This window comes from Mesocricetus auratus, unplaced genomic scaffold, assembly GCF_017639785.1.
Source record: "Mesocricetus auratus isolate SY011 unplaced genomic scaffold, BCM_Maur_2.0 Super-Scaffold_100008, whole genome shotgun sequence".
NCBI lineage: Eukaryota > Metazoa > Chordata > Mammalia > Rodentia > Cricetidae > Mesocricetus > Mesocricetus auratus.
The window spans coordinates 70,750,943-70,778,247 of record NW_024429192.1 but is presented as its reverse complement, the minus strand read 5'-3'; the positions used below and the strand labels follow the sequence as shown (position 1 = coordinate 70,778,247).

The 27,305-nt window shown below is 41.9% G+C and overlaps 1 pseudogene; it reads left to right on the top strand.

Annotated features, from left to right (window-relative positions):
- Positions 1-403: 403 nt before the first annotated feature.
- On the top strand, positions 404-4,481 carry LOC101842445 (annotated as a pseudogene).
- Positions 4,482-27,305: the final 22,824 nt, after the last annotated feature.

Genomic DNA, 27,305 nt, shown 5'->3' with positions numbered 1-27,305 from the left:
TTGTCATCAGAGAGCCTTCATCCAGTAACTGATGAAAACAGATGCAGAGACCCACAGCCAAGCTCGGGTTGAGCTCAGGGAATCCTATGGAAGAAAGGGGGGAAGGATTGTAGCAGCCAGAGGGGTCAAGGACATCACAAGGGAGCCCACAGAAACAACTTACCCGGACTCACAGGAGCTCATAGAGACTGAACCAACAACCAAGGAGACGGCATTGGACTGACCTAGACCCTCTACATCTGTGTGACCATTATGTAATGTGGTCTACTTGTTGGACTCTTAGCAGTGGGAGCAGGGGCTGTCCCTAATGCTTTGGTTGGCTTTTAGGAACCTATTCCTCATACTGAATTGCCTTGCCCAGCCTTAATACAAAGGGAGGATCTTAGCCCTACAGAAACTTGATATGCCCTGTGTAAATGTCAATAAATTACATCCATGGAGGCCTGACCCTTTGGGAGAAGAAACAGAGGCTGCAGGTAAGGGGAAACTTTGTCCGGGTGTAAAATGAATGACTAAATCTAATTAACAAAAAAAAAAATTAAAGCATTGTCAACAGATAAAACCAAGCATAACAAATTTGGGAGGATAAAAGAGAAAGTTAAGACACAAAATTTACATACATACTAGTGAAAAAAATATCAATGAAAACAGTTGGTGGTGCACACCTTTAATCCCAGCACTTGGGAGGCAGAGGCAGGCGGATCTCTGGGAGTTCGAGGTCAGCCTGGTCTACAGAGCGAGTCCCAGGACAGTCTCCAAACCAATACAGAGAAACCCTGTCTCAAAAAACCAAAAAAAAAAAAAATGACCAATATCTCCAGAAAAATATAATGCATTCAAAAGAACAACCATATGATTCCATTGGATGGAAAAGGATGACATTTTAAAAAAAATTATTCACTAAAATTACAGCAGAAAATTTCCCAAGAAAAGAGAAAGAAGTTAATATACAAATGCAAGACGCATTTAGAGTCCCAAATACACATGACCAGAAAAGATCCTCTCCACAATATACAGTAATCAAGATGTCAAAAATATAAAACAAAGAAAACAATATTAGAATTACAAGAGGAAAATATCAGCTCATATAATCTTCTCCTTTGCTTTTGTGTTGCTGGGATAAACACCATCAAAAGGAATTTATGGAGGAAAGGATTTAGTTCACCTTCTATTTCCAGTTCACAGTTCATCTTTGAGAGAAGTCTGGAACCCAGGGCAGAAACCACAGAGATTTCTTACTGGTTGCTCACCCTGGCTCATGCTCATCCAGATTTCTCAGACAGCTAAGGACCACCTTCCGTGGGGCAGCACAGTCCATAGTGGGCTGGGCCCTCCCACATCAACCAACAATGAAACCAATTCCCCCAAAGACATAGCCACAGGCATAATCCCTTAATTGAAACTACCTCTTGCCGGGTAACCCTGGGTTTTGTCAAATGGATAGTAAAAATTAACTAGGCATATACAAAGGCAAAAAAAAAATCATGGTAATATCTCTCATCACCATCCCTGAAAGCAATGAAAACATGAAAGGAACTATAACCAAGATTACTAGACCCAGCAGAGCTATATCTTAAAATTGATGGTGGGCCAGGTGGTGGCAGTGGTTCATGTCTTTAATCCCAGCATGTGGGAGGCAGAGGCAGGCAGATCTCTGTGAGTTCCAGGCCAGCCTGGTATACAAAATGAGGCCAGCCTGGTATACAAAATGAGTTCCAAGACAGCCTCCAAAGTCACAGAGAAATCCTGTCTCGAAACACCCCCCCAAAAATTGATGGTGGACTATGGGCTGTATCACCCAGGGAAAGTTAAAAAGGTTTCAAGATAAGCATAAATTAAAGCAACTCAATTAAGCCATTGCTATAGAGAATTACTTTTAAAAAATACAACACATTAAACGTAAAACAACACATTTTGTGAGACAAAAGGATAAACAAAGAATAGGGAAGAAATCAACCAACACAGAAAAAAAAATCTAATATAGACAAAGGAGAAGAAAAGAAATACCAATAATCCAACCACACAAAACATCAACTAGCAAAATCATAGTATCGCCAATCATTCTGAATAATAACCTTAAATATAAATGACCTAAACCCATCATTAAAAAGAGCCACAATAACTGAACAGACTTTTTTTTAAAAAAGTTCCAATTAGCTTTTATCTTCAAGAAATGCACCTAGATATCTAAAAACTGAAAGTTAGTGGGTGGAAATCAATCCTCCAAACAAATGACATCCATCAGCAAGCAATTATAGTGATTCTTATACCTTATAGAATAGACTTAAAACCATAACTAATCAGAGAGATAAATGGAAACACTACTTATAAGACTCACCAAGAACAATACAACAATTATAAATAATAATGATATATTGGGGCTCTCAATTTCCTAAAACATTAAAAAGTATAAAATGTCACAAAGGTCTTCACACAATAGTAGTGGCCATACCTTTAAACCCTGCACTAGGGTGGCAGAGGCAGACAAATTGAGGTTCAAGGCCAGTCTGTGCTACAGAACAAACACTAGGACATCCAGAGATACACAGAAAAACCTTGTCTCAAAAATAAATAAATAGGGCCTCCAAACTAAAAATCAATAAAGAAAAGGTAGTCTCAATTGAGATATTTTCCGGACCAGAACTTGAGAGATAAATTATTTTATACATCAACAGAGTTTAATAAATAATCCACAGAATTATTCAATACAACACATAGAGTACACAGTCTTTTCGGTAACGAAGGGAACACTATAAAATTGTACACATTTGTCTTAGTTTGCTTTCTAGTGCTGTGATAAACACCATGACCAAAAGTTTTACTTCATCTTAAGTCTTACAGTTCATCATAAAGGGAAGTTAGGGCGGAGACTGAAGGAAGGAACCTGGGGGCAGGAACTGAAGCAGAAGCCACAGGAGAGTGACACTTAGCATTTCTCATCAAAGCTTGCTCAGTTTGCTTTCTTACATACCCTAAAACTACCTATCCAGGGTGACACTGCCCACAGCGAACTGGACCCTCCCACATTGATTACCAATCAAGAAAATGCTCCACATACTTGTCTATGGGCAAATCTCATAGAGGTGAGATTCTTTGCTTAATGTCCCCTATTTCAAAATGGCTTTAACTTGTGTCAAGTTGACAAAAAATAAAAAAACAAAACAAAAATCTCACAATTGATCCCTTGTTAACGTGACACATAACTATTAAACCATAATCTTTCCTTTCCTTTTTATCCCCAAGATGTCATGTTAATATAATGCAAACTATAGTACATTTTTTGCCCTGAACTCTTTTTTTTTCTTTTTTTAAATTTAAATTAGAAACATGCATACTTCAAATGTCAATCCCAGCTCCACCCCCACCCCCACCCCCAGCCCAATCCCCACATCTTTCCCCAGGGAGGGTGAGGCGCTCCTTCAGGGGATCTCCATAGTCTGTCATTTCATCTAGGGCAGGACCGAGGCCCTTCCCCATGTGTCCAGGCTGAGAGAGCGTCCCTCCATGTGGAATGGACTCCCAGTGTTCATTTGTATGCCATGGTGAACACTAATCTACTACCCAAGGCCCCAGAGATTTCTGAGGCCTCCTCACTGACACTACATTCATGGAGTTTGGATCAATCCTCTGTTGGCCTCTCAGTCATCAGTCTGGAGTTCAAGAGCAAAGTACCACAGTCTTTAAATTTTCTCTTTGAAAAACACCTCTAGAATTCTACATTCTTGCTCTATTGAGCAAGATACCCAAAGAAAAGAAGGCCAAGGGGAAGAAGGAGACCCCATTCATAAAAAACAGGAGGCCTAAAGGTGCTGAGTTTTGTTTGAGAAAAGGCCTAGGAACTCTGGCATTGGGCAGGACATCTAGCCTGAAAAGAGATCTCACACACACTTCATCCAGTGGCCACATTACGCTAAGCTGCAGTGGCAAAGGTCCATCCTCGATAAGCAGCTAAAGTACTTCCCAGGCCCTGGACCAGCCAACAGCTACCCAGCTGCTTAAGCTTGCCGACAAGTATGGGCCAGAGACAAGGCAGGAGAAGAAGCAAAGCCTGTCTTAAGAAAAAAGCTGCTGGCGAAGGGGCTGTTACGGCTGCCACCTGTCCTTTAAGCAGAGGTCAATGCAGTCACTACCTTGGTGGAGAAGAAGAAGGCTCAGCTGGTGATTACCTATGATGTAGACCCCACTGAGCTGGTGCTCTTCCTGACGGCCCTCTGTCCCTAGATGGGGGTCCCCTACTGCATCATCAAGGGAAAGGCCAGGCTGGGGTGACTGGTCCATAGGAAGACACGAACCACTGTAGCCTTCACACAGGTTAACTAGGAAGACAGGGGTGCTCTGGCTAAGCTGGTGGAAGTATTAGGACCAATTACAACAACAGATATGATGAGTTCCACCGTCACTGGGGAGTTAACATCCTGTGTCCTAAATCTGTGGCTCGCATTGCCAAGCTAGAAAAGGTAAAGAGCAGAAAACTAGGCTAAATGCACATTGCTAAGTTCTCTATATATAAATATAATTAGAAAACTATCTTTTAAAACAGAAGTCTAAGTTCTCTTTAAAAATCTAATGTCTCTTTAAAAGTCCAAATATCTCAAAGATGGGGCTCCTTCAAAATAAAAAACACATTAAATAAATATTTTCTTACTCTAATAAGGAAAAGCTAAGGCATAGTAAAAAAGAAAAAAATCATAGCAAAGAAAACCAAACTCCAATAGTGTTAATAACTCAATTTCTGAAGTCTGGAACTCACTTATGATCTTCTAGTCTTCAAAGGGCTTGGAAAGCTCCAATTCTCTAGCTCTGCTATCCACAGAATACACAATTTGTCTCATAGACTCAGGCTAGCTTCACTCCACACCTGCCACTGTCCCTGGCAGTCACCCACAGTCCTGACAACTCCAATATTTGGGGATCTCCACTGCAACTGAGGCTGAACTGTTATTAGTTGTCTCTACTGGTCCCTCTTTATGGACTCCAACCCTGCCACATGGTGCCAAGCTTCAGCTTCTCTCCATAAACCCTTCCATCCTGCAACGTCCATGCTGCCCAAACATGGGAGACTCTTACACATTAACCAAGTTCTCGTCCCAATATGAGATTTAGCCTTGGCCCCTTTGGACCACAGTATCTAGGTGTTGATCCTGAGGAAATATTTCTCAGAAAATTTTGGCCCAATGATGCTAGCCTCTTGTTAATCACAGCCGATTTTTCAGCCACAGCTAAGCAGCATCATTTGTTCTAATAATGAAAGCAAAGGTTTCACTTCAATATTGTTGATCTTTGTTAATCACAGCCGATTCTTTGGCCCCAGCTGACCAGAAACCACAGATTCTTAATTCAAAATATCACTCAAAGAGCCCTAAGCAGCTTTGTTTCCTTCTGACATTTCACAAGCCATGCCTCTATTTCTACATTGCTCTCAGCATTATCTCCCAAGTTGTCACAGGACAGTCTCCAAGCTTTGAATGGTAATGGGTTTTCCAAGCCAAAGTTCCAAACACTTCCACAGTCCTCCCCACAAACAACCTGATCAGGTCTGGGTCTGTCACAGTAAACCCCACTCCTGATACCAATTTCTACATTATTTTGATTTTCTGTTGCTATGATAAAATATGAACCAAAACAAAGTTGTGGAGGAAGGGGTTTAATTAAACTTGCAGTTTACAGTTCATCATGAAAGGAAATCAGGGCAGGAACTCAAGCAGGAACCTGGAGACAGGAACTGAAGCAGAAACCATAGAGGAGTACTGCTAACTAGCTTATGCTTCTATTAACAACTCAGGATCATCTGCCCCAATGTGGTACTGTCCACGATGGGCTGGATTTCCCACATTAAGCATTAACCAAGAAAATAGAAAATGCCCCACAGACTTTCCTGTAGGCAATACATAAGCAAATCAATAAAAAAAATCACAGGCTCAAACCAAGACTTATGAAATAAAAAAGAAAACAAAACAAAAGATGAAAGGAAGAAAGAGAGAGAGAGAGAGAGAGAGAGAGAAAGAGAGAGAGAGAGAGAGAAGATTCCTTGTATCTTACCAGACTACACTGGAATGTAGCTTTTTTTCGAGTTGACAAAAAAAAATTAACTAGAATATCATATACAATGACCAAGTTGGTTTAATCCAAGAAATGTACACTTTGTTCAATATACACAAATTAAGAAATGTAATACAATATATAAATAATTCTAAGGACAGAAACCACATGGTCAACTCAATAGACAGAGAAAAGACATTTGATAAAATTCAAAAAGCTTTCCTGATAAAAGCAAATGGAACATATTTCAAAATAATAATGGTTGTGTATGGCAAATCTATAGCCAGGATTATATTAAATGTGGAAAATATGGGGATACTGAGAGATTTTTCTCTGAAATTAAGAATGAAACAAAGTTTCTGGAGTGTTTTAAATAGAAATGGCCTCATAGACTCATGTGATTGAGTGTTTGGTCAACAGGTAGTGGTATGGCCTTGTTGGAGGAAGTATGTTACTAGGGAGGTGGACTTTGAGGTCTCAGAAGCTCAAACAGCACACTTCCTGCTCCCTGCAGATCCAGATATAGAACTCTCAGCTCCAGCACCGTGTCTGCCTGCATGCCACCATGCTTTCTGCCATGATGATAATGGACTAAGCCTATGAACTCTAACCCAGCCCCAATTAAATGTTTTCCATTATAAGAGTTGCTGTGGTCATGGTGTCTCTTCACAGCAATAGAAACTATAAGACAGTTTTCAAGGCTAACCATTCATACTCAACACAGTCTTAGAAGTCTTAGCTTAAAGTAGTAAGACAGGAGAAAGACTTAAAAAGTATAAAAGGTGAAAAGGAATTTATAAAATTATCCCAGCTCACAAACATCATGATGCTATATTTAAAAAGACCTACAGATGTTAGAGGAAAATGTGTAGATCTTATCAATACTTTCATAAAAGTTTCATGATATAAAAATCAACATAAAAATTCATTAATTTATCTGGGTGTTGGTGGCGCATGCCTTTAATCCCAGCACTCGGGAGGCAGAGGCAGGAGGATCTCTGTAAGTTCGAGACCAGCCTGGTCTACCAAGCGAGTTCCAGGACAGCCTCCAAAGCCACAGAGAAACCCTGTCTCGAAAAAAATTCATTAATTTTCATATACCAAAAATGAATTTGTTGAGAAAAAATAGGAAAAATATTTCAATCACAATAACATAAAAAAGTACTTGAAAGTAAACCTAAAGCATTAGCACACTTATTTCATCTTTATGTTACTTCTGTTCTTCAGGGGAATGATTGTCTGCACTTTGGAGTTATGCTCTCAGCAACATTCAGAAGGGCTGAGACTAGGTCTAGTAGGCAAGTATCTAAGGGCAGCAAGCCAGCAGCTGTTCTTAGAGTTATGAAGTCAAAAACAATACTGCTTTGATTTCCAATGTCTGTGTAATTTCACTGGATGAGAAAAAAATCCTATTAAAAGGTAATTTTTACTGTCTTATGTGTGTGAGTTCATTTGAAGAGAAGAATCTGCAATCACAAAGTTTTAAAATATAACAGTAAAAGCAAATAAAGTCTACATCATGTTTTCATAGAAACTGCAAGCTAAGATACTTTTAATATTTTAAATGCTTTTGAAAACTTGAAAATAAGGCTATTTCTTTAAGCATAAAAGTATAAAAGAATCATTTCATTGTTCATAAATAAAATACTATTGAAATACAAAAAAGGAAAGAAAAGAAGCAAAAGAACTTTACAATGTAAACCTTAAAATACTGAAGGAGGAACCGAGGAAGACACAATACCTTACCTCAAATTATACTACATAACCACAATGACAAAGCCCATATGGTACTGGCCATGAAAATAAATATATAGACAAATGGAACAAAACAAAGGATCCAGAAATAAACCCACACAGCTATGGAGACCAAGCATTTGACAAATGTGTCAAAATATACACTAAAGAAAAAGAAACAGACAACTTATTCAATAAAAGATGCTGAGAGAACTGGATTACCCACACACACATACACACACAGAGAAAAAGGAAATTTTGTATATCTCTTATACAACACAAAAAAAGCAATTCAAATTGATAAGACTTCAATTTCAAACCTGAATTGTTGAAACTTCCAGAGGAAATACAAGCAAACACTTCAAGATATAGACATACACAAGAACCTTCTCAACAGGTTGCTAGTAGCATCAAGAATTGATAAATGAGATTATATTACATTTATAAGTTCAGTATAACAAAGGAAACATCAGCAGACCAAGCTGACAAGCAGAATAGGAGAAAATCTTTGCTAACTATACTTCAGAGATGGGATGAATGTTTAGAATCCATAAAGAACTGCAAAAATTACACACACACACACACTCCCAGTCAATAAATGGGCTAATGAAATGGGCAAACAGTTCTCCAAAAAAGAAACACAATCTACCAGTGAATACCTTTCTAGTGTTCTATATCTGGGCCAGCAAGGTAGGTAAAGGTACTTGTGACCAAGCCTAATAACCTAAGTCAGATCTCCAGCACCCAAACAATGGAAAGAGAAAGCCAACTCCCACAAGTTGACTTCTTAACCCTACTTGTGAGCTCAAGCAGGAAAATACAAATTAAAACTACCTCAAGATTCCATCTCATTACAGTAAGAACGACTGTCATCAAGAAAACCAATGACAACAAATGCCTATAAGCACATGGGGAAAGAGAAACCCTTACTCACCGTTGGTACGAGTATACCTGGGACAGTCTCTGTAGAAACTGGTGGGAGGTTTTCTCAAAGAGTTAAGGATAGGATTCCCAAGAGGCCCAGCTATCCTGCTTCTGTGTGCATGCCCAGAGGACTCCACATCACACTACAGACATGCCTGCACATCCATATTCAATGCTTCTCTACTGACAATAGCTACAAACCAGAATCCACTTCACCTCAATGTACATCAGTAGAGGATGGATGGTGAAAATGCTGTCATATTGTTGAGGGCTGGACTGATGACCAAGGCTTTCCCTGCAGTCCTGATGTATAGATAAAGAACACAGCTCTTTCTCAAAGCCAGGAATATACATAGCAGAGTCTGTGATGGCCTGGAGCCAGGGCCTTGGGCCAGCTGTAACTCCAGATCCTGAAAACCTAGCTTTTCCTTCCCTAGGGGGCTGTGGATATCAGTCCCGAGGCCACTGAGTGCTCACTCAGTCTGATGCTCTTGAGATGCCCTGTGTTCTCCTTGTGCCACACTGTTTAATCAGCTTCTCCATGGCTTAGTCCCTGTACATGACTGTTTCTGCTGAGTTTGCCCGGTGTTGCCCTGAAATCGTACATTAGATACTGTGCTTCTTAATCAGCTTGCTTGCTGGGCATAAGACATATATATATGCACACCTACTGAGCCACCTGTTCTATTAATCTCTGATCCTCTGGACCTTCCTTCTCACTGAAGAACCACCTGATGTTCCAGTCACATACAAACAAAAGGATTTTACTAAGTCATAAAGGAAACTGACATTATGGGGCTTCTAGGAAAATGAATATTAGATAAGGTAACCATGACTCAGAAAGACAAATACCATGTGTACTCTCCCACATGTGGAATTAGCTTATAATGTGTGTGTGCATGCCATATGCATGTGTGCACATGTGTAGTGTGTGTGTGTGTTATAGGTACTGCAATTAGAATGGGACGGAGCAACCCCAGGATGGGGAAAGGAGGAAGTGTTGAAGAACCGGAGAGTTGAACAGAGCACGCATAACTGAAAACAGAAGCAGAAGCTGCTGGGTGTGGAAGGGTAAGGGGTGGAGCATGGGAGTGGGGACGAAGAGAACGGGGAAACAAAGACAAATTGTGTTCGAAAATGACATGATGAAACCTAGTGTTTTGTTCACAATGTGTTATTTCACTTATCAACTTGATGGGATTTAGACTCACCAGAGAAACAGATCCCTGGCCATATTCGTGATGGATTACCTAGATGAGTATAATAGATGTGAGAAGACAGATCCTAAATATGGCAGTACAGTCTGTGGCCTAGGTTAACAGACTAAATCAAAAGAGAAATCAAACTAAGCACAAACATCTGTCTCAGGACTCAGCTACCATGAATTCCCCACCATGGCAGACTGTGGACCCTTAAACTATAAGTAAACATAAACCCCACTTCCCGAAAATGTTCATGTAATGCATTTTATCACAGCTATGAGAAGAGTAACAAATACTTCAAGTTCTTAAAAGTAAAAGTATTAGTTAAAAAGCACTAAAAATTAGGAGTCAAGGGTTTGCAAGTGACTTACACTGGATAGCTCAGAGAAGGAAACTCCAACTTATTTGCCCATCTCATGCAACTAGAAGTGTCGGAGCAAAAACCTGAAGGGAGGAGGTCAGATTCCCTATGCCTCGGACTCATCCCTCAGTTACAAAATAAAAGCAATAGCGCCTGTGCCTCCTCCTGCAGAGCTGTTGTGAAGACTTAATGAGTTAACATCCATAAGCTGCTTACAAAGCAACCTGGTACACAGTAAGGGCTCAGCAAATATCCATTGTTAAGTGCTAAGGCTGGAACTCTGGGTATTGTACCAGGTATCCAATCATGTGTACTCAGTATGAAAACATCACAGCAATTGGCAAGTAAAGGTATAAAAGCAAGGATAAGATTGGGGAAACTTCCTATATTTTCATCATGGTATACTCGCTATTGAATCTTTGAGGAGACAGCTGTATCAGCAACTCTAGGGATACATTGTTGTGCATCAGCCATGTGGTGGTTGCTGGAGACTGGACCTGATAGCTCCTCATCACAGATGCTCCTCTACATGAAGTCATGGGTAGGGAATGACAACCCAGGTATGTAGTATGATGGAGACATAGCATATTCTTCAAGAGTCTGTGATGGCCCTAGACTTAAGAAAGCCAGAGATAAGTCACAATGAAGGAAGACATGCAGGAGATTAGGCAAAGATCCTAAACAATGGCACCCACATGAAAAAAATTATAAAGGTGAGAGGGAACAAGGAGTGTTCAAAGAACCAAGGGAAGCTGACAAAGGCATCACAGTTGGAGTGGCCCTGCCTAAGTCCATTCCTGGAGAAACAGGTGGTCCCTGCACCCTGAACAGTAACTAGACAACAGTGGAGACCAGTAGTCTTGGAGATCAGTGACAGTCAGATGTGAGCTTAAGATCAGCTCTGGGTGCCACGTGGGGAACAGCTTGGAGTATGGCAGGAGGTGAGAACACCAGAGAGTCTTCCTGGCAACCAGCAAATGAAAGATAATGGCAGTCCAATCAAGGATGTGGCCAAAGAAATTCAGAAATGGACCCAAGAAATATTTAAAATGTAGAAACAACAAGATTGGGCTGTGAGGAAGAAACATAGTAGACCTAATATAGAGATTGGTGAAACTGTCTAAGTTCCTACCTTGGGTATCTGGACAGATGCTGATGTCCTTTACTGGGATGGGGACACAGGAAGCAGAGCATGTTTAATGAAGGAAATGACAAAGTTAGATTGAGTGTGAAGTATGTAAGGTCATCCTGGTGAATACAAAATTAACTAGAATCCCTTCCAGTCATCTACCATGCTGTGAATATCTCCAGCAAAAACAACACTGAAATTTAATCCCCATCATGAATATTAAGAAATGAGAGCAGGGACTGGAGAAACGTCCTCAGCAGTTAAGAGCACTGAGTGCTCTTACAGAGGACTCAGGTTTGATTCTCACTACCAACAGGGCTATTCCCAACTGTCTAACTCCAGTCCTAGGAGGAATCTGACACCCTCTACTGGCCTCCATAGACACTGCATGCATGCTATGCACAGACAACAGGCATAATACTTATCACATTTAATCAATCAATCAATTAACGGGACCAGATAGGGTCTTTGAAAAGTGCCCCCATGAGTGAGTTGCCCCATTCTCAGATTAATCAACATAAAAAATAAGCTTTTTGGCACACTTGCTGTGCTGGATAGTTTTGTCAGCTTGAAACAAGCTTAAGTCATCAGAGAGGAGAGAACCTCAGAGATCATGTTGTAGGCAAGCCTGTAAGGTATTTTCTTAATGAGTGATTGGCAGGGGCAGGTCACACCCATTGTGAGTATAGCCATCCCTGGGCTGGTTATCCTGGGTCCCAAAAGAAAACAAGCTGAGCAAGTCAGTAAACAGCTCCCCTCTGTGGCATCTGCATCAGCTCCCGCCTCCAGGTTCCTGTGCTGTGTGAGTTCCTGTCCTGACTTCCTTCGATGATGACATCAGTGCTGTGGAAGGGTAAGCCAAATAAACCCTTTGCTCCCCAACTTGTTTTGGTCATGGTGTTTCACCTCATCAGTAGTAACCCTAACTGAGACATTTATGTTTCAGCATATGATGCCCTGTAGCACCTGACAGTCTTTAGAATTCCCATAAGAAAGTAGGTCCTCACCTCATGTGACCCCTTGTTCTTGGACTTCTCCACCTCAGGAACTATAAGAAACACATTTCTTTTCTTTTGGAGGGTAGGAGGGATTTGGTTTTGTTGTTCACTTGTTTGGTTTGGTTTTTGTTTCATTTTGGTGTTTGGGGGACAGGATTTATCTGTGTAGCCCTGGATATACTGGAACTCACTCTGCAGATCAAACTGGCCTTGAACTCAAGAGATCTGCATACCTCTGCCTCCCAAGTGCTGGGATTAAAGGCAGGTGCTATCACTGCCTGACTACATTTCTTTACAGTTTTCTTAGTATAAGGTATTCTGTTGTAATAACGCAAAGCACAGGAAGATAACATTACATGTATTACTTTCCAACTTCAACTGGAAAGTCCTAGCTTTCCAAGCTTCTCAGCTATCAACCAATAAACGCTTTGCCTATCACCTTCCGTCTAGACTATTCTTAGCCTCGTGTTTTATTGACGGATAAATTTAAATTTGCTCTCCTGCAAAACCCATCCTAAGTGAGAACACATTGTGGATTACCAACACACATTGACTCTCAACTCTGTTTAAAACAAGCCATCAGTGCTCAACTGATATTCAATTCAAACCGAATTTTTGTTTTGTTTCACTTTGTTGTGTTTTGCTTTATTTTTGGTTTTTTTAGCATATCGGTGTTTTACCAGCATATATACCTATATATCATGTGTGTACCTGGTGCCCTATGGAGCCAGAAGAGGGTTGGCTTCCCTGGAACTGGAGTTACAGGCAGTTGTCAGCTGCTACATGGATGCTAGTAACTGTACCTGGATCATCTGGTAGAGCAGCTGGTGTTCTTAGCCACTGAGCTTCTTTCCAGCCCCATTTTTGTTCTTTATAGTGCTCCCACTAGCCAGGGCCGAGGTCCCTAGTTTTTTGCAATGCCCTTTTGTCTTTTTGCTCCACAAAAAAAAAAAAAAACTGAACAGTAACAAACTTGATTTTTTTTTATTCTTTAAAGCAGAAAGTCTAAGTTATATAAATCAATTTTCTTTCTTTCCTTTTTACTTTTTTTTTCTTTTTTAGCTTTTTGAGATGGAGTTTCTCTTTGGAGCTTGTCCTGGAACTAGCTCTTGTAGTTCAAACTGGTCTCAAATTCACAGAGATCTGCCTGCCTCTGCCTCCTGAGTGCTAGAATTAAAGGTGTACTCCACCACCACCTGCTTCAGTTTTCTTAATCAGAGTTTGGGGTTGGAGCTCAGTGAAAAAATGCTTGCCTGGATTTCCTAATCTGAGAATACTAGCTGAGCCATCTCAACACGTGGTTATTTTTAATTCAGATAAAAGTACACTATGTCCATGAGGCACATGAGGTGCACTTAGGGATGAAGTTGGCCTGTAGGGGGAGGTAGGGATGTCAGTGAAATACCGTAGCCTTCTGCACTGAATAGCAGTGGGAAGAAGTGGCAGAGCTTTTCAGGTGGACGCTTTCCCTGGGCAAGAGCTGCTTTCCATGACCGTGATCCTGAGCAGAAACTAAAGCCTTCCATACTGTGGATGGCTCACCCAGGGCAGAAGTCTCTACTGAGATCCAAGCAGCCACAGCCCCTCGAACCTTACTTCCCTCACCACAGGCAGGCTGGGTTGGATTTGCCTCCTATTAGCGCTCCTTAAAACTCTAGGCTTCTCTATCACATTTGACACTCTCTACCGGAAATACCTGTTCAGGTGACAAGTTACCTGCTACACCTATGTGTAATGTGAGGATAAGAACTGTGTCTTGATATCTGGGTGGCCCTAGTATCAGACACAGTGCCTGACATATATGTTAATATGTAAAACACAATATATAAACTAGTAAATGTCCTAGACACACCTTTCTCTGGCCACCGAAAGTTAATGAAGGCACTTTGGAACTTATATGCATGTAAACATTCAATTTTAGAAAATATTGATTCGTAGCTCCACTCCAACATAAGAACAGAACCTGGTAAAGAAGAATTTTTGTATGTACCCCAAATAAATGTGGCTTTATCTCTGCTCATCTGTGTTGATTTCTTTCTCTTGTCTAGGTCCATGGCACCCCATTAATGTGTGCTTCAACTTTAAAATCACATCTTTGCATGCATACTTCTATAAAGTACTCACTACAGGTGGGGTATACAGCATTAACTAGAATAGACTCAGGCCTAGGCTGCTGTGATCTTTGGGTTTTTTTGTTGTTGTTGTTGTTTTTGGTTTGGTTTGGGAGGGCTATTGTTTTGTTTTGTGTTCTGTTTTTTGACACAGGGTTTCTCTGTGTAACAGCTCTGGCTGTCCTGGAACTTGCTCCGTAGACCAGGATAGCCTCAAACTCACAGAGATCCACCTGCCTCTGCCTCCCAAGTGCTGAGATTTAAAGGCGTGTGCCACCACTTGGTGGCCCCTGTGACCTTAACTCTAAATGTTTACTGATATTTCCATTCCTCCATATCCCCAGAGACCATGAAGCTACCTCATGGAGATAGGATAATTTTACCTTTAAAATTGTAATACATTGATAAAGCAATCCCATGTCAATTTAGAAGCGTCAGGAAGGAGTTTAGAAGTTCTAACTTAAATAACACGTACTAAAGTCTTTCACTTTTCCCAGGGCCACTGAGAATTGGTCAATCCAAAGGGATCTAACTTTTGCTTGGCCTTCTATTTCCATATCCACATAGAGCAGTGGTTCTCAACCTGTGGGTCAAGACCCCTTCCAGGGTGGAATGACCTTTTCACAGGGTCACATATCAGATATCCTATATATCAGATGTTGCATTACAATTCATAACAGTAGCAAAATTACAATTATAAAGTAGCAACAAAGTAATTTTATGGTTGAGGGGGTCACCATTACATAAGGAAGGTTGAGAACCACTGCATTATAGCACAAAATTACCACAATTTTGTGATAGTTAACGAGGGATGATATACCCCACCCTCCTGTGGCATCTCTTACTGAGGTCTTACTGGCCAGTTTACACGCCACTTTGTGTACATTTGGGAGTCCTTTGGGCAAGTGAATCACAAAAAGGCATCTGGCCCTGCAGAGGGTCACACACACAGGTACACAGCAGCTTAGACAGGATTTCAGTCCCAAAGGAAATATGTGCTTTTCAGCGTTGTCCCTCAGAAGCCCAGACACAATTCTGTAGGCCACATGTTGGGAGCAAAAACAACTCCTTTACATTACAGATGTTTAAATTAACACTTCTGAATGAGGAAAGCAGTTTTCCATGGGACTTACTAAGCCAAAAGGAAATCACTTCCTAAGATCCCAATAGCAGCCACAGGATTTACAGCATGCCCCAAATTCCTCAAATGTCTTCGGAGACTGCAATTACTTCCTACAAACATCTCTGCAGCTTTTCAAAACCTATGACTTCACCAAACTCTCAGCACAGTCCCTTCTTGTGTAGTTGGAGGCAGGAGGCAAAGACTCTGCCCCTCCCTGGGCTGATATCAAGGGCAGTGCTCCCACAGTTTGCCAAAGTGAGATCACTAAAGAAATGCAGTCCAGTGGTCTTTGCAGCTCACAGAGCTGCATTTCCCAGTAAGTCATTTTTCTCAAGAATCAGGTTCACAAATCTCATCCTAGCCTCTCCTTATACTGAAATAAACCACTTGCTAAGTTCTCTACCGTCAACTTCTTTCTAAAAAGAATTTTTAGATTTGTTTTATGTGTATGAGTGTTTTGCCTGCATGTATGTATGTGCATTGCCATGTGTGTGGCAGGTGCCTGTGAAGGCCAGAAGGTTCTGGATTCCCTTGGAACTGTAGTTACCTACGGTTGTTAGCCACTATGTAAGTGCTTGGAGTCAAATTCAGATCCACTAGAAGAGTAGCCAGTACCCTTAGCCACTGAGCCATATCAACTACTACTTAATGTCTGTAAAGCAGCAATAGAACATAGACTTAGCTTCCTTCTGCAACTTGGGCTCCCAGTAAGCCTCCTGGGGAAGTTGCTTTTTGTTGATCCTGGTATTATGCATATGGCACAGATCCTTTCCCTGGTGACCATTGGAGTAACTAAGCCACCATAGAGGCTTTCCTACAACCAGCTCAGATACTTGTGTAGACTGAATGTTCTCCAAGTCCCTCTGACACTGTTATGTGATGACACTCTTCCTGGGGAGATGAGAAAAAAACATCTACTGAGCCCAGATACAGAACTGATGACTGACCAAAGCCAGGATCCATCCAAGTCACACTTAGTAAACCTTAGTTTTATTGGGGTTACTTACAGGAATATGAGTAAAGGGTTACTTACCAGAGCAGAAATGATTTGTCTATATCACTAACTCCGCCCAATATGAGTACAGCTCACAAAAGCTGAAAACCTGGAGCTCTCTGCACAACAGCTCAACAGGTTGAAGAGTGTCTCTTTCTGGATGCTCAGTTGATCTGAGCGGCTGCTTGACCAGCCGTTGCCTCTTCCAGGATGCTCAGTCTAAGCCTCTTCTAAACAGCTTAGCTTCTCTGAGAGTGGCTCTCAGCAGTCTTTACTGCTTGTATACTCTTGGGGAACAAAGGGACCTAGGAAATCTGGTCAGTTTCAGGGACTTCCTGAAGCTATTTTGAGTTATTTACTTCCTGGCTTAATGAGCTTCCCTGCTGGGTGTAATGCTTGAATTTCACTTAGAACATCTAGTTGTTTGACCTCCCTACAAACAATCCTGTCATAAAATGTCCTGTTGTTTCACCTCCAGTTGTGGAAGGTCCTTCTGTATGCTGCAAATATGTGTTGATTTTATTGGTTGATTAATATAGCTGTTTTAACCAATGGATAGGCAGTATTTAGCTAGGCAGGAGTTCCAAACACGGAGACAGGAATAAGAAAGAAAAGGACAGACACCATGTAGCCACTGGGAAGGTAGGATGCCCAGGCATTCTCCAGTAAAACAAGGCGATACACAGATTAATAGCTATGAGATAATAATTAAGAGAGAGATAGCCAGTAAGAAGCCTAAGCCATTGGCTAAACGATTGTAACTGATATTGTCTCATAGTGGTTATTTCATTAAGCAACTGTAGGACCTGGTGGGTGGAGAGAAAGCGGGTCCAGTGGGACCCAGACTAGATGGGAAAATGTCCTTTACAACCTCCCTTTTCATACCCTATGTCTTCAAAGAGTTCCCCCAAGAGGGAAGGATATAACCTCAGAAGAAACTGCTACATAACAGACAACCAGGGATCAGCAGGCCTCAGCATCCACACCAAAGCCACAGCACGCTGACCTTGCCACTGTCCCTCATCTCCTCTCCTCTCCCACCTCCCCAGGCATCAGCAACCTCCAGGTCCAAATCTTCCTTGTGATTTTAGATAAGTCAATTAACTTCTCTCCAAGTCACCCAAGCCAATCTTTCTAGGTCTTTACTGAACAACTAAGCCATTTGTTCCTTTGACAAAGGCCTTGATGTCATAGTTGGTCTCCTTTAACACACTCACCCTCCTTGCAGATAGGCACTGTTCCACAGACCATTCACTGTTTGCTTTTCTGACAAGTGTATAGTGGCAATCAGGCAGAAGAACCCTTTTCTTCAACTTCACTAAACAGAAAGCATTGTCTTCTTCTTCTTCTTCTTCTTCTTCCTCTTCCTCTTCTTCTTCTTCTTCTTCTTCCTCCTCTTCTTCTTCTTCTTCTACTTCTTTTTTTTTTTTTTGGTTTTTACGAGACAGGGTTTCTCTGTCTTGTTTTGGAGGCTGTCGGTCCAGCCTTGCCTCGAACTCACAGAGATCCGCCTGCCTCTGCCTCCCGAGTGCTGGGATTAAAGGTGTGTGCCACCACCGCCCGGCAAGCATTGTCTTCTTATTGCATGCACTGACGATAGAGCACTCAGCTTCTCAAACTTAGAAAGTCCTGCAGTTGTCAACTACCTGCTTGTGTGGACGTAATGGTTTACAGTGCTAAGAACTGAGGCTTAGTAGCAGAAAGATGTCAGTCTAAAATGCTGATCAGGCTGTAACATGAGTTCTGATAGGACTCATTTCTTGGATGAACAGACTGTCTCAGGAACCTATTTACCCCTCACACACACACATATCAGAAGAAGCTGAAATGGAAGAGACTCTCATTTTTAGCACTTACTGAGTCTTGGTGTGTTTGTGCCTCATATGCATACATAACACATGCATATATGTGCAAATACAGATATATGCATATGTTTGTGCATGCACATCTTTTCATGGACTGCTAGAGCTCTGACAGTCTATGATGATCATCTAAAGAGCTTTCTTAGAAAGATCTATATCCAGGACCCCCCCAAGCCAGCTGAGTCCTTCCCTATGTGGTAGGGTCTCAGCTCTATATTTCATAATGAGTACATTGTAAAGTGCCAAGGCAGTTTGGACGTTCATACAGGTTTAAAGCTCTTTGGAAATACTTAGAGCCTTTGCTACTCAAATGTGAGCAAGAACAAAGGCGTTATGGAGGAGATTTCCAGACTTACTGAATCAGAGTCTGCTACTTAGGAAGCTCCCAGATGAGTCATGTGCATGCTCCAAATGGGAAACTCTGATGCCTCTCCCTGATTTCACAGCTGAGACCAGGAGAGGCCAAGTACCATTAGAGGTGAGGACTCAAATGAACAAGAGTCCAGGTCTCTTTACTGAAAGGCCCTTTATTTCCATTACATTATTTTTTATCTAGAAAATGATTAGATATTCCTTTAAAATGTGACATGTTTACCACAACTCTCTATGTCTTACATCTGCTTGAATTATATCAAAATTTAAACACATATGACTTTTGGGGCTCATAGAGAACACAATGATCAGCTATCATAACAATAACAACACATGATGACCTTGTAGATCAGCTATGGAGAAAAGATGGAAAGCATTCAGCTAAACAACGGCAATTTCCCTTGTGAATCACAGACAACAGTAATTGTGGCTAATGTTGATAGAGGGGACAGAGACTGACTCCAACATATCAACTCTGAGTTTTGGGACCAATCAGAATTCAGCATTGTGGTGGTTTGAAAGAAAATGGCCCCAAGTGAGTGGCACTACTAGGAGGTGTGGCCTTGTTGGAGGAAGTGTGTCACTATGGGGGTGGGCTTTAGTTCTCCTATGCTCAAGTTACTCCCAGTGTTACAGTCCAGTTCCTGTTGCCTTCTGATCATGATGTAGCCAGGACCATGTCTGCCTGTACACTGCCATGTACCACCATGATGATAATGGTCTGAACCTCTGAACTATAATCGAGCCACCCCACTATAAGTGTTGCCATGACCACGCTGTCTCTTCACACCAACAGCAATACAAGCATAGGTTAAACCTATAGGAGGACATTCTATCTGCAGGGAGGTTGTTCATGAACTTTAAAATCACTAGGTACATTCATCTGAGGACAGTTTGATTTCATTACCCTAGGTAATGAGAATGAAAATAAATCCCAAAGATACACATAAGCCACAAGGTATATCAATGAATGAGTTATCCAATTCTTCTACAGGCCTAAATCCTTGAGAGAATCTCCATCAGTTTCTAGGCTCAGCCTTCTACCCACATTACTTTTATTTAGTCTTTACATATACCCTTAGACACACCCACAAGCTCCAGGGGGCAGGAAGCTGTCTCAGAAACAGGTTATCCACAGCCTTCATTTTGAGCTAGTCTCTTGACCAACTCACTATGCTTTATTCCATCCTGCTTATGCTTCTTATTTTGGGGACATTTGATTTCTCTGTCTTGGCCAAATCGCTACTTCAATCAAACATCCTTCCCCAGCTGACCTGACAATAATCCTCCTGCCCTGGCTCCCTCTGCTCGGTAGAACTATCTCCAATCCTGAGAATATCATCTAATTACCAGAAATCTACAATCTGGCTGCTAGGAGCACACATTCTTCCCAGATCCTTTGTTCTAGCCGGTTACAACTGCAGACGGGCTCTCAGCATTGCTGCAGTCCCCAGACTTTTGACAGAGTCCTCAGGAAACAGGCCTCAGTCTGGGTCCCAAGCCCTGATTGCAGGGTAATAACCAGGCCCCTCTTTGCCCTGGTGCCTTTCCGCAGAACTTCCCTGGCGGTTGTTTAGGTTCCTCGTGAAAGTGATCATCTCACGCCTACGGCTCTCAGGAGAGGCAGGATGGCTGCTGTTCTTGGCTTCCTGACAGATGAAAATGATCTACATCCAAGGGACGCATTCCTCGTATGAGATGCTCCACTCCTCCAGTTTTCTCTAGCCATGGTGAACTCAAAAATAGAAAGCCAAAATATATTCTCCTACCAGCAAGGATTCCAGAGGGCAAGTGGTCAGAGAAAATGTCCCCCCTTGGTGACCTGTAGAAATGATCTTTCAGGCCTTTGACTGCTAGTTCCATGAAGCCAGCTGGAAGCCAGCCCCAGGTTGGGGTTGCACCAGGAAAAGAGGCAACAGCTGTTACAGGGTAAAGTCAGGCAAAGCACAGAGGGGCCAGCAGACTGCCACAAGTCAATGCAGGTCAGAGAGGACACAGATCAGCACAGACATAAAGCAACTATATTAGTTAGGGTTTTCTAAAAGAACAGAAAGTGTGTGTGTGTGTGTGTGTGTGTCTGTGTGTGTGTGTGTGTGCATGTGATCTATTACAACTATTACAATGGCTAATAGGCTGTGACCTAGCTAGTCCAACAATGACTGTCCCCAAAGGAAAGGCCAAGAATCCCAAAGTTGTTCAGCCCAGGAAACTGGATGTCTTAACAGCCCCAGTGTCATGCTGGAGACCCAGAAAATTCCTTGAGAGCTGCTGGTCTTCAGTCAACATTGGAATCCTACAGAAGTAGGTTCTAACACAAATGAAGAATGCCTCATCCAAAGGACAGATGAACTTGCTAGTGAGAGTGAGGGCAAGCAGGCAAAAACAAAAGCTTCTTCCTTCAGTGTTCTTTTATATAGTTGCCACCAGAAGGTGTGGGCCCAGATTTAGGATGGGTCTTCTCCCTCTAATGATCAAATCAAGAAAATCCCTCATATGCATCACAAGTCCACCCTTTGTCAACTTGACATACAATCATGTTTCTTACCCTTTGTCAGCTTGTCATACAATCATGTCTCTTTACGTCATGTTTGATTTCCTAATGAAAACAAAAGTCAGGTCATCATTCCGTCTAATATGATATAACTATTTCACATATAACTACAAATGTATTATATATTTTTGAATAGGTGGCAATGTCCTTTGTGAGTTGTCTTTTAGTGTCTCATAGCTTAAATACGGTAGTAGTCACTGGCATTATCTCAATATTTATTGCATTATGTGATAAACAAATAGAGGAAAGAGGACACAAATATGTGTTTAAGATTTGTATGCACAAACATCTTCTTAACAAAATAGGACATAAACAATCGTGTCCATTAGAATTCTTATTTTTGTAGCTGGTCACATGGCTGTGGCTAGTATTTATAACTACCTTCCTCTAATATCAATTCTGTATTTCCTCCATCCTCCACAAGTCCGTCGATAGGCCTTGGTTCTTTCCTGAAAGAATGACACATACCTTCATTCCTGAAGGTATGTGCCCTTTGTCATCCTGTCCAGATTAGGTTGTTGCACATTCCCTCCAATGTCCACAGGACATAATAACAGAGAAATACCCTAAAGGATCGCCTGCACTCCAGACATAGTCCTCCTTCCTCCATTGTGGAGAAGCAATCCAGTTTCCTCTTGGTGATCTGGATCAATCACCCCTCCAAACACTGTTACTCCTCTCTTAATTGTTGGTTTAAGGGCATCAGAAGCCCACAGTGGCCGGGGGAAATCTACAATTCCAGTTTAATGAATGTTCCCTGACCCAGAACCAAAACTTCTAGGCCAACAAAACTTAAAGTCACAGGAACAAGAATTTTCCTAGTAGTTCACTATGGGTAAGAGTGGGTGGAGGGAACCTTCCCATTTTCACTTCTTGATTCCTGGACCCATGAATCCTGGCTATGGGAGAAATCATACAACATATTGGACACTGATTCAAAATATATACCATCTTCTAGAGAACCCTGCCTCAGGCCTCCAGGATGCTACCATCTAATTGGTGTGGTAACTGTGTCTTCAGCTGGCTCCCAAGAGACATGAATTTTACCCTAGATGAAATTGTGTCTCATACTTTTATCCTTGCAATCATAATCTTTCTGGATTACTAAGAGATCTTGTGCTGTGTCTTCCTGTCTTATTTTCACCTTGTCTGTGTGAACCAAAATAAAGTGACCATGGATAATGTAGTTAGGAGCATGCAAGATTCTTTGAACAAGTCAAGCTTTTGGTGATACCAGTGGAATTCAAAATCCTTACCAAAGACTTGGAACCATTGTGAAATGGTCACAGGGAAATCTGACTCAGGTGCTGGAAAGAGGAAAGCCTGGCAGACCAACGGTCAGAGATTGGAGTACTCGGTAGGTACCCTACACTGTGGAGGGTCTCAATCCATAAGAAATCAGTCAGACATAGGAGAGCTTGAAGGTTGAGCCAGAGTAAGAATAGAGGAGAAAAGGATGGGAGATACCAGAAACGAAGGAGTCAGTATAAGTTGGAGGAGAGATCTGGCACTAGTGAGATCTTCACAGATCTATAAGAATGACACCAACTGGCATTAAGGCTACCTTAAATGTCCTCCCATGGTAATAAGAATGATGACTACCTTATATGCCATCCTAGAACTCTCATCCAATGGCTGATGGAGGCAGAGGCAGACACCCACAGCCGTGAACCGAATTGAACTCCTGGAACCCAGTTGCAAAGAAGAGTGATGACCAAGGGAATCAAGATTGGATTGGCAAACCCACAGAGGCAGCTGACCTAAACAAGGGGGAACACATGGACCCCAGACTGATGACTGAGGGGCCAGCATGGGACTGATCCAGACAACTTCCCACCAAACCTGGGTGACAGAGAGGGGGTCTTGGCAATCTGTGGGACCTGGGAGAGTGGAGTAGTATTTAATCCTGGCATACAGAAGGACTAAGGTACCCATACTACATGGAGGGATGCTCTCTCAGCCTGGACACATGAGGAAGAACCTGGGCACTTCCCGGGATGATGTGACAGACCCTGAAAATCACTCATGGAGGCCCTTGCCCTCCCTGGGGAGCAAAGGTGGGGTGGAGTGGGGGTGATGGATTGGGAGGATTGGGGGGTGAGGGGGGTGGGAGGGAGAGAGAACTGAAAGTGACATGCATAAAAAGTTAAATAAAATATATGGAAAAAATTTAAAAAGAAAGTCAAGAAAAAAAGAAATGAGTCAGAAAAAAAAACCTCTTAGAAAATGAGTAGAACGTGTTGCCTAAGACAATGCTGGCATCTTTAGGGTCATATGAAATAGTCAGACTTGGGTAATCTTTGGTCCTTTAAACTGCCTAAATCCCCCTTACTTTCCCTGTTCCCATCTATGAGCCTGAAAGAGAGCGGCAGGACGTCAGGAGGACCCCAATACAGAGGGTAGAGTGATGGCAGTTGTCAGCTAGTCACTCATTTAGGCTACCGTTTGAGGTGTGCTGGGGTCCCGCTCCCTTCTGAACAGGAGAGGGGGGCAATGTTTCCCTCATTCCAATAACAGGGCTCTAGCAATATGAAAACACAACTCCCACCTCAAAGGGGATAAGAAATAGTTTTCTCTGGAGCCAAATGTGAGTGGTTATGGTCTGAGAACACAGTTAGGCTACCCCAAATCGGAAGCAGTTTCAAGATGTTTTTTATAGAACAAAACAAATAAAGTCACAAATCAAGGCACTTTCAAAAACACTGCTGGAAGCATTAAGCATGTGATTCCAGCAAAGCTGCCAACCCTCAGCTACAGGCTTCTGTTCCTGTGACAGCTGAACTTCTGCTCAGTGATTTTTATCTGTCAGGGAATATTTGGTCTAAAACAGAGGTGGGTATCTTAGTTAGGGTTCCTATTGCTGTGAAGAGATACCATGTGTTGGTGTTATTTATAAAAACCCAGAGCCAGATATCAGGGTAAATGCTGAAAGATCAGAGAGACAAAGGAGCCAGCCACAGCCAACTCTTACCTTGCTGATTTCTCAGCCAAAAGGGGACCGAGTTCCTGTCTCTGCCCCATCTTATTACTTCCTGTCTGTCTGTACAGACCTCCAGACCTCTATGGTTAACTAGTAGCTAACTCCACCATCTAATATTCAGGCAGGCTTTATGTGTCAGAGCATCACAACCATGACCACAGAATTCTTTTTAAAATTTTTTTATGAATGTATTTTTTACATTCCAATCCCAGCTCTCCCTCCCTCCTCTCCTCCCACCTCCCCCATTTCCCCCCACTCCACCTTCATCTGCTCCTCAGAGAGGGTAAGGCCTTGCCTAGGAAGTCTACTAAGCCTGTCCTAACATCTAGTTGAGGCAGGACGAAGGCACCTCTCCACCCCCAGACCTCCGTGTCTAGGCTGAGCAAGGTATTTCTCCATACAGAATGGGCTCCACTAAGTCAGTTTGTGCATTAGAGTTAGATCTTGGACCCACTGCCAATAGCCTCATATATTGTTCCAGTCACACCATTGTCACCTATATTAAGGGAGTCTAGTTTGTTCTTATTCCGACTCCCCATTTGTCAGACCTGAGTCAGTGATCTCTCACTAGCTCAGGTCAGCTGATTCTATGGGTTTCCTCATCATGGCCTTGACTCCTTTGTTCATATTATCGCTCCTCCCCCACTTCAATTGTATTCCAGGAGCTTGGTCCATTGGTTAGTTGTAGATTTCTGCATCTACTTCCATCTATTTCTGGAAGAGGGTTCTAGTTTTTCTGGGGTTATGGATTGTAAACTGGGTATCTCTTGCTTTATGTCTGGTATTCACTTATGAGTGAGTACATACAATATTTGTCATTTTGGTTTTGGGTTACATCACTCAGGATGTTTTCTTTTCTAGTTCTGTCCATTTGCCTGTGAATCTTAGGAAATCATTGCTTCTTATCATTGAGTAGTACTCCATTGTGTAGACATACCACATTTTCTTTATCCATTCTTCATTTGAGGGGCATCTAGGTTGTTTCCAAGTTCTGGCTATTACAAATAATGCTGCTATGAACATAGTTGAGCAAATGTCCTTGTGGTGTGAGTGTGCCTCCTTTAGGTATACACCCAAAAGTGGTATTGCAGGGTCTTGAGGCAGGTTGATCCCTAATTTTCTGAGAAATCGCCATACTGATTTCCACAGTGGCTGCACAAGTTTGCACTCCCACCAGCAAGGAGGAGTGTTCCCCTTTATCCACATCCTCTCCAGCATAAGCTGTCATCAGTGTTTTTGATCTTAGCCTTTCTGATCCATGTAAGATGGAATCTCAGAGTGGTTTTGATTTGCATTTCCCTGATGACTATGGATGTTGAGCATTTCCTTAAGTGTCTTTCTGCCATTTGAGATTGCTCTGTTGACAATTCTCTGTTTAAATCTGTACCCCATTTTTAATTGGATTATTTGGTAGTTTAATGTCTAGTTTCTTGAGTTCTTTATATATTTTGGAGATCAGCCCTCTGTCAGATATGGGGTTGGTGAAGATCTTTTCCCATTCTGTAGGGAGCCATTTTGCCTTGTTGATCATGTTCTTTGCTTACAGAAGCTTCTCAGTTTCAGAAGGTCCCATTTATTAATTGTTGCTCTCAGTACTCCTGGTGTTTTATTTAGGAAGTGGTCTCCTGTGACTTTGCATTCAAATGTATTTCTCACTTTCTCTTCTGTGATATTCAGTGTAGATGGATTTATATTGAGGCCTTTGATCCATCTGAACTTGAGTTTTGTGCATGGCGATAGATATGGATCTATTCATATTCTTCTACATGTTGACAGCCAGTTACACCAGCACCATTTGTTGAATATGTTTTCTTTTTACCATTTTATATTTTTAGCTTCTTTGTCAAAAATTAGGTGTTCATAGGTGTATGGGTTGATATCAGGGTCTTCAATTCAATTCTATTGGTCCGCCTGTCAGTTTTTATGCCAATACCAAGCTATCTTTGATACTATAGCTCTACAGAAGAGCTTAAAGTTAGGGAAGATGGTGCCCCCAGATGATCCTTTATTGTACATCACAGCAACTCTTATAAAGGAAAAACATTAAACTGGGGCTGGCTTACATTTTCCGAGGTTTAGTCCATTATCATCATGACAAGAAGCATGGCAGCATGCAGACATAAATGATGGTGGAGAAAGAGCTGAGAGTTCTGCATCTTGATCTTTAGGCATCAAGAAGTAAACTCTGTGCCACACATGGGAGACCTCAATGCCCACCTCTACAATGACACACTTCCTCCAACAAGACCATACCTACCCCAACACAGTCACACCTCCTAATAGTGCCACTCCCTATGGGGGCCATTTTCTTTCAAACTACCACAGTGGACAAGGAATGACTTAGGATAAGTTGTTAGACTCTGAACCTGCAGCATTCCAAACTCTCCACAGTCATGAGCATTTTAATCACTCAGCATTTGTGGACACGAGGCTCTTTCCAGAAATTCTGTATCATAGACTTAAGTCACTGTGCAGTCTCAGAGAAAAGAGAAAAACCCTGTTTCTCAAGCATCAGGCTCACCTTAGGCTGGTCCATCATTCATAGGAAGAAGTTACATTCAGGAGTAGAGACATCAGAATTCCCAAACAAAAATATCAGGGACTGGTTCTGTGGGCTTGGATGAGTGTGACTGATTCCCAAAGATATTCAATCTGGTTGTGCCAATCACCCCCTCCGTACATCAGAGCCACTGCTCTGGACAGAAGACTGAGGAGATCACATCAGGAATATATTCACACACACACACACACACACACATTGATCTCTTCCATTTTTGTTTTTGTTTTATGAATGAGATTAGAGATATTTGGGGACATAAGCAAAACTATCAGAGACAAGAGCTACAGGCCATGGGTAAGCATAGACACTCCCTCTACCTCACACTAAGTCCAATAGAATAAGATCACATCAAGCCATGCTAAGGT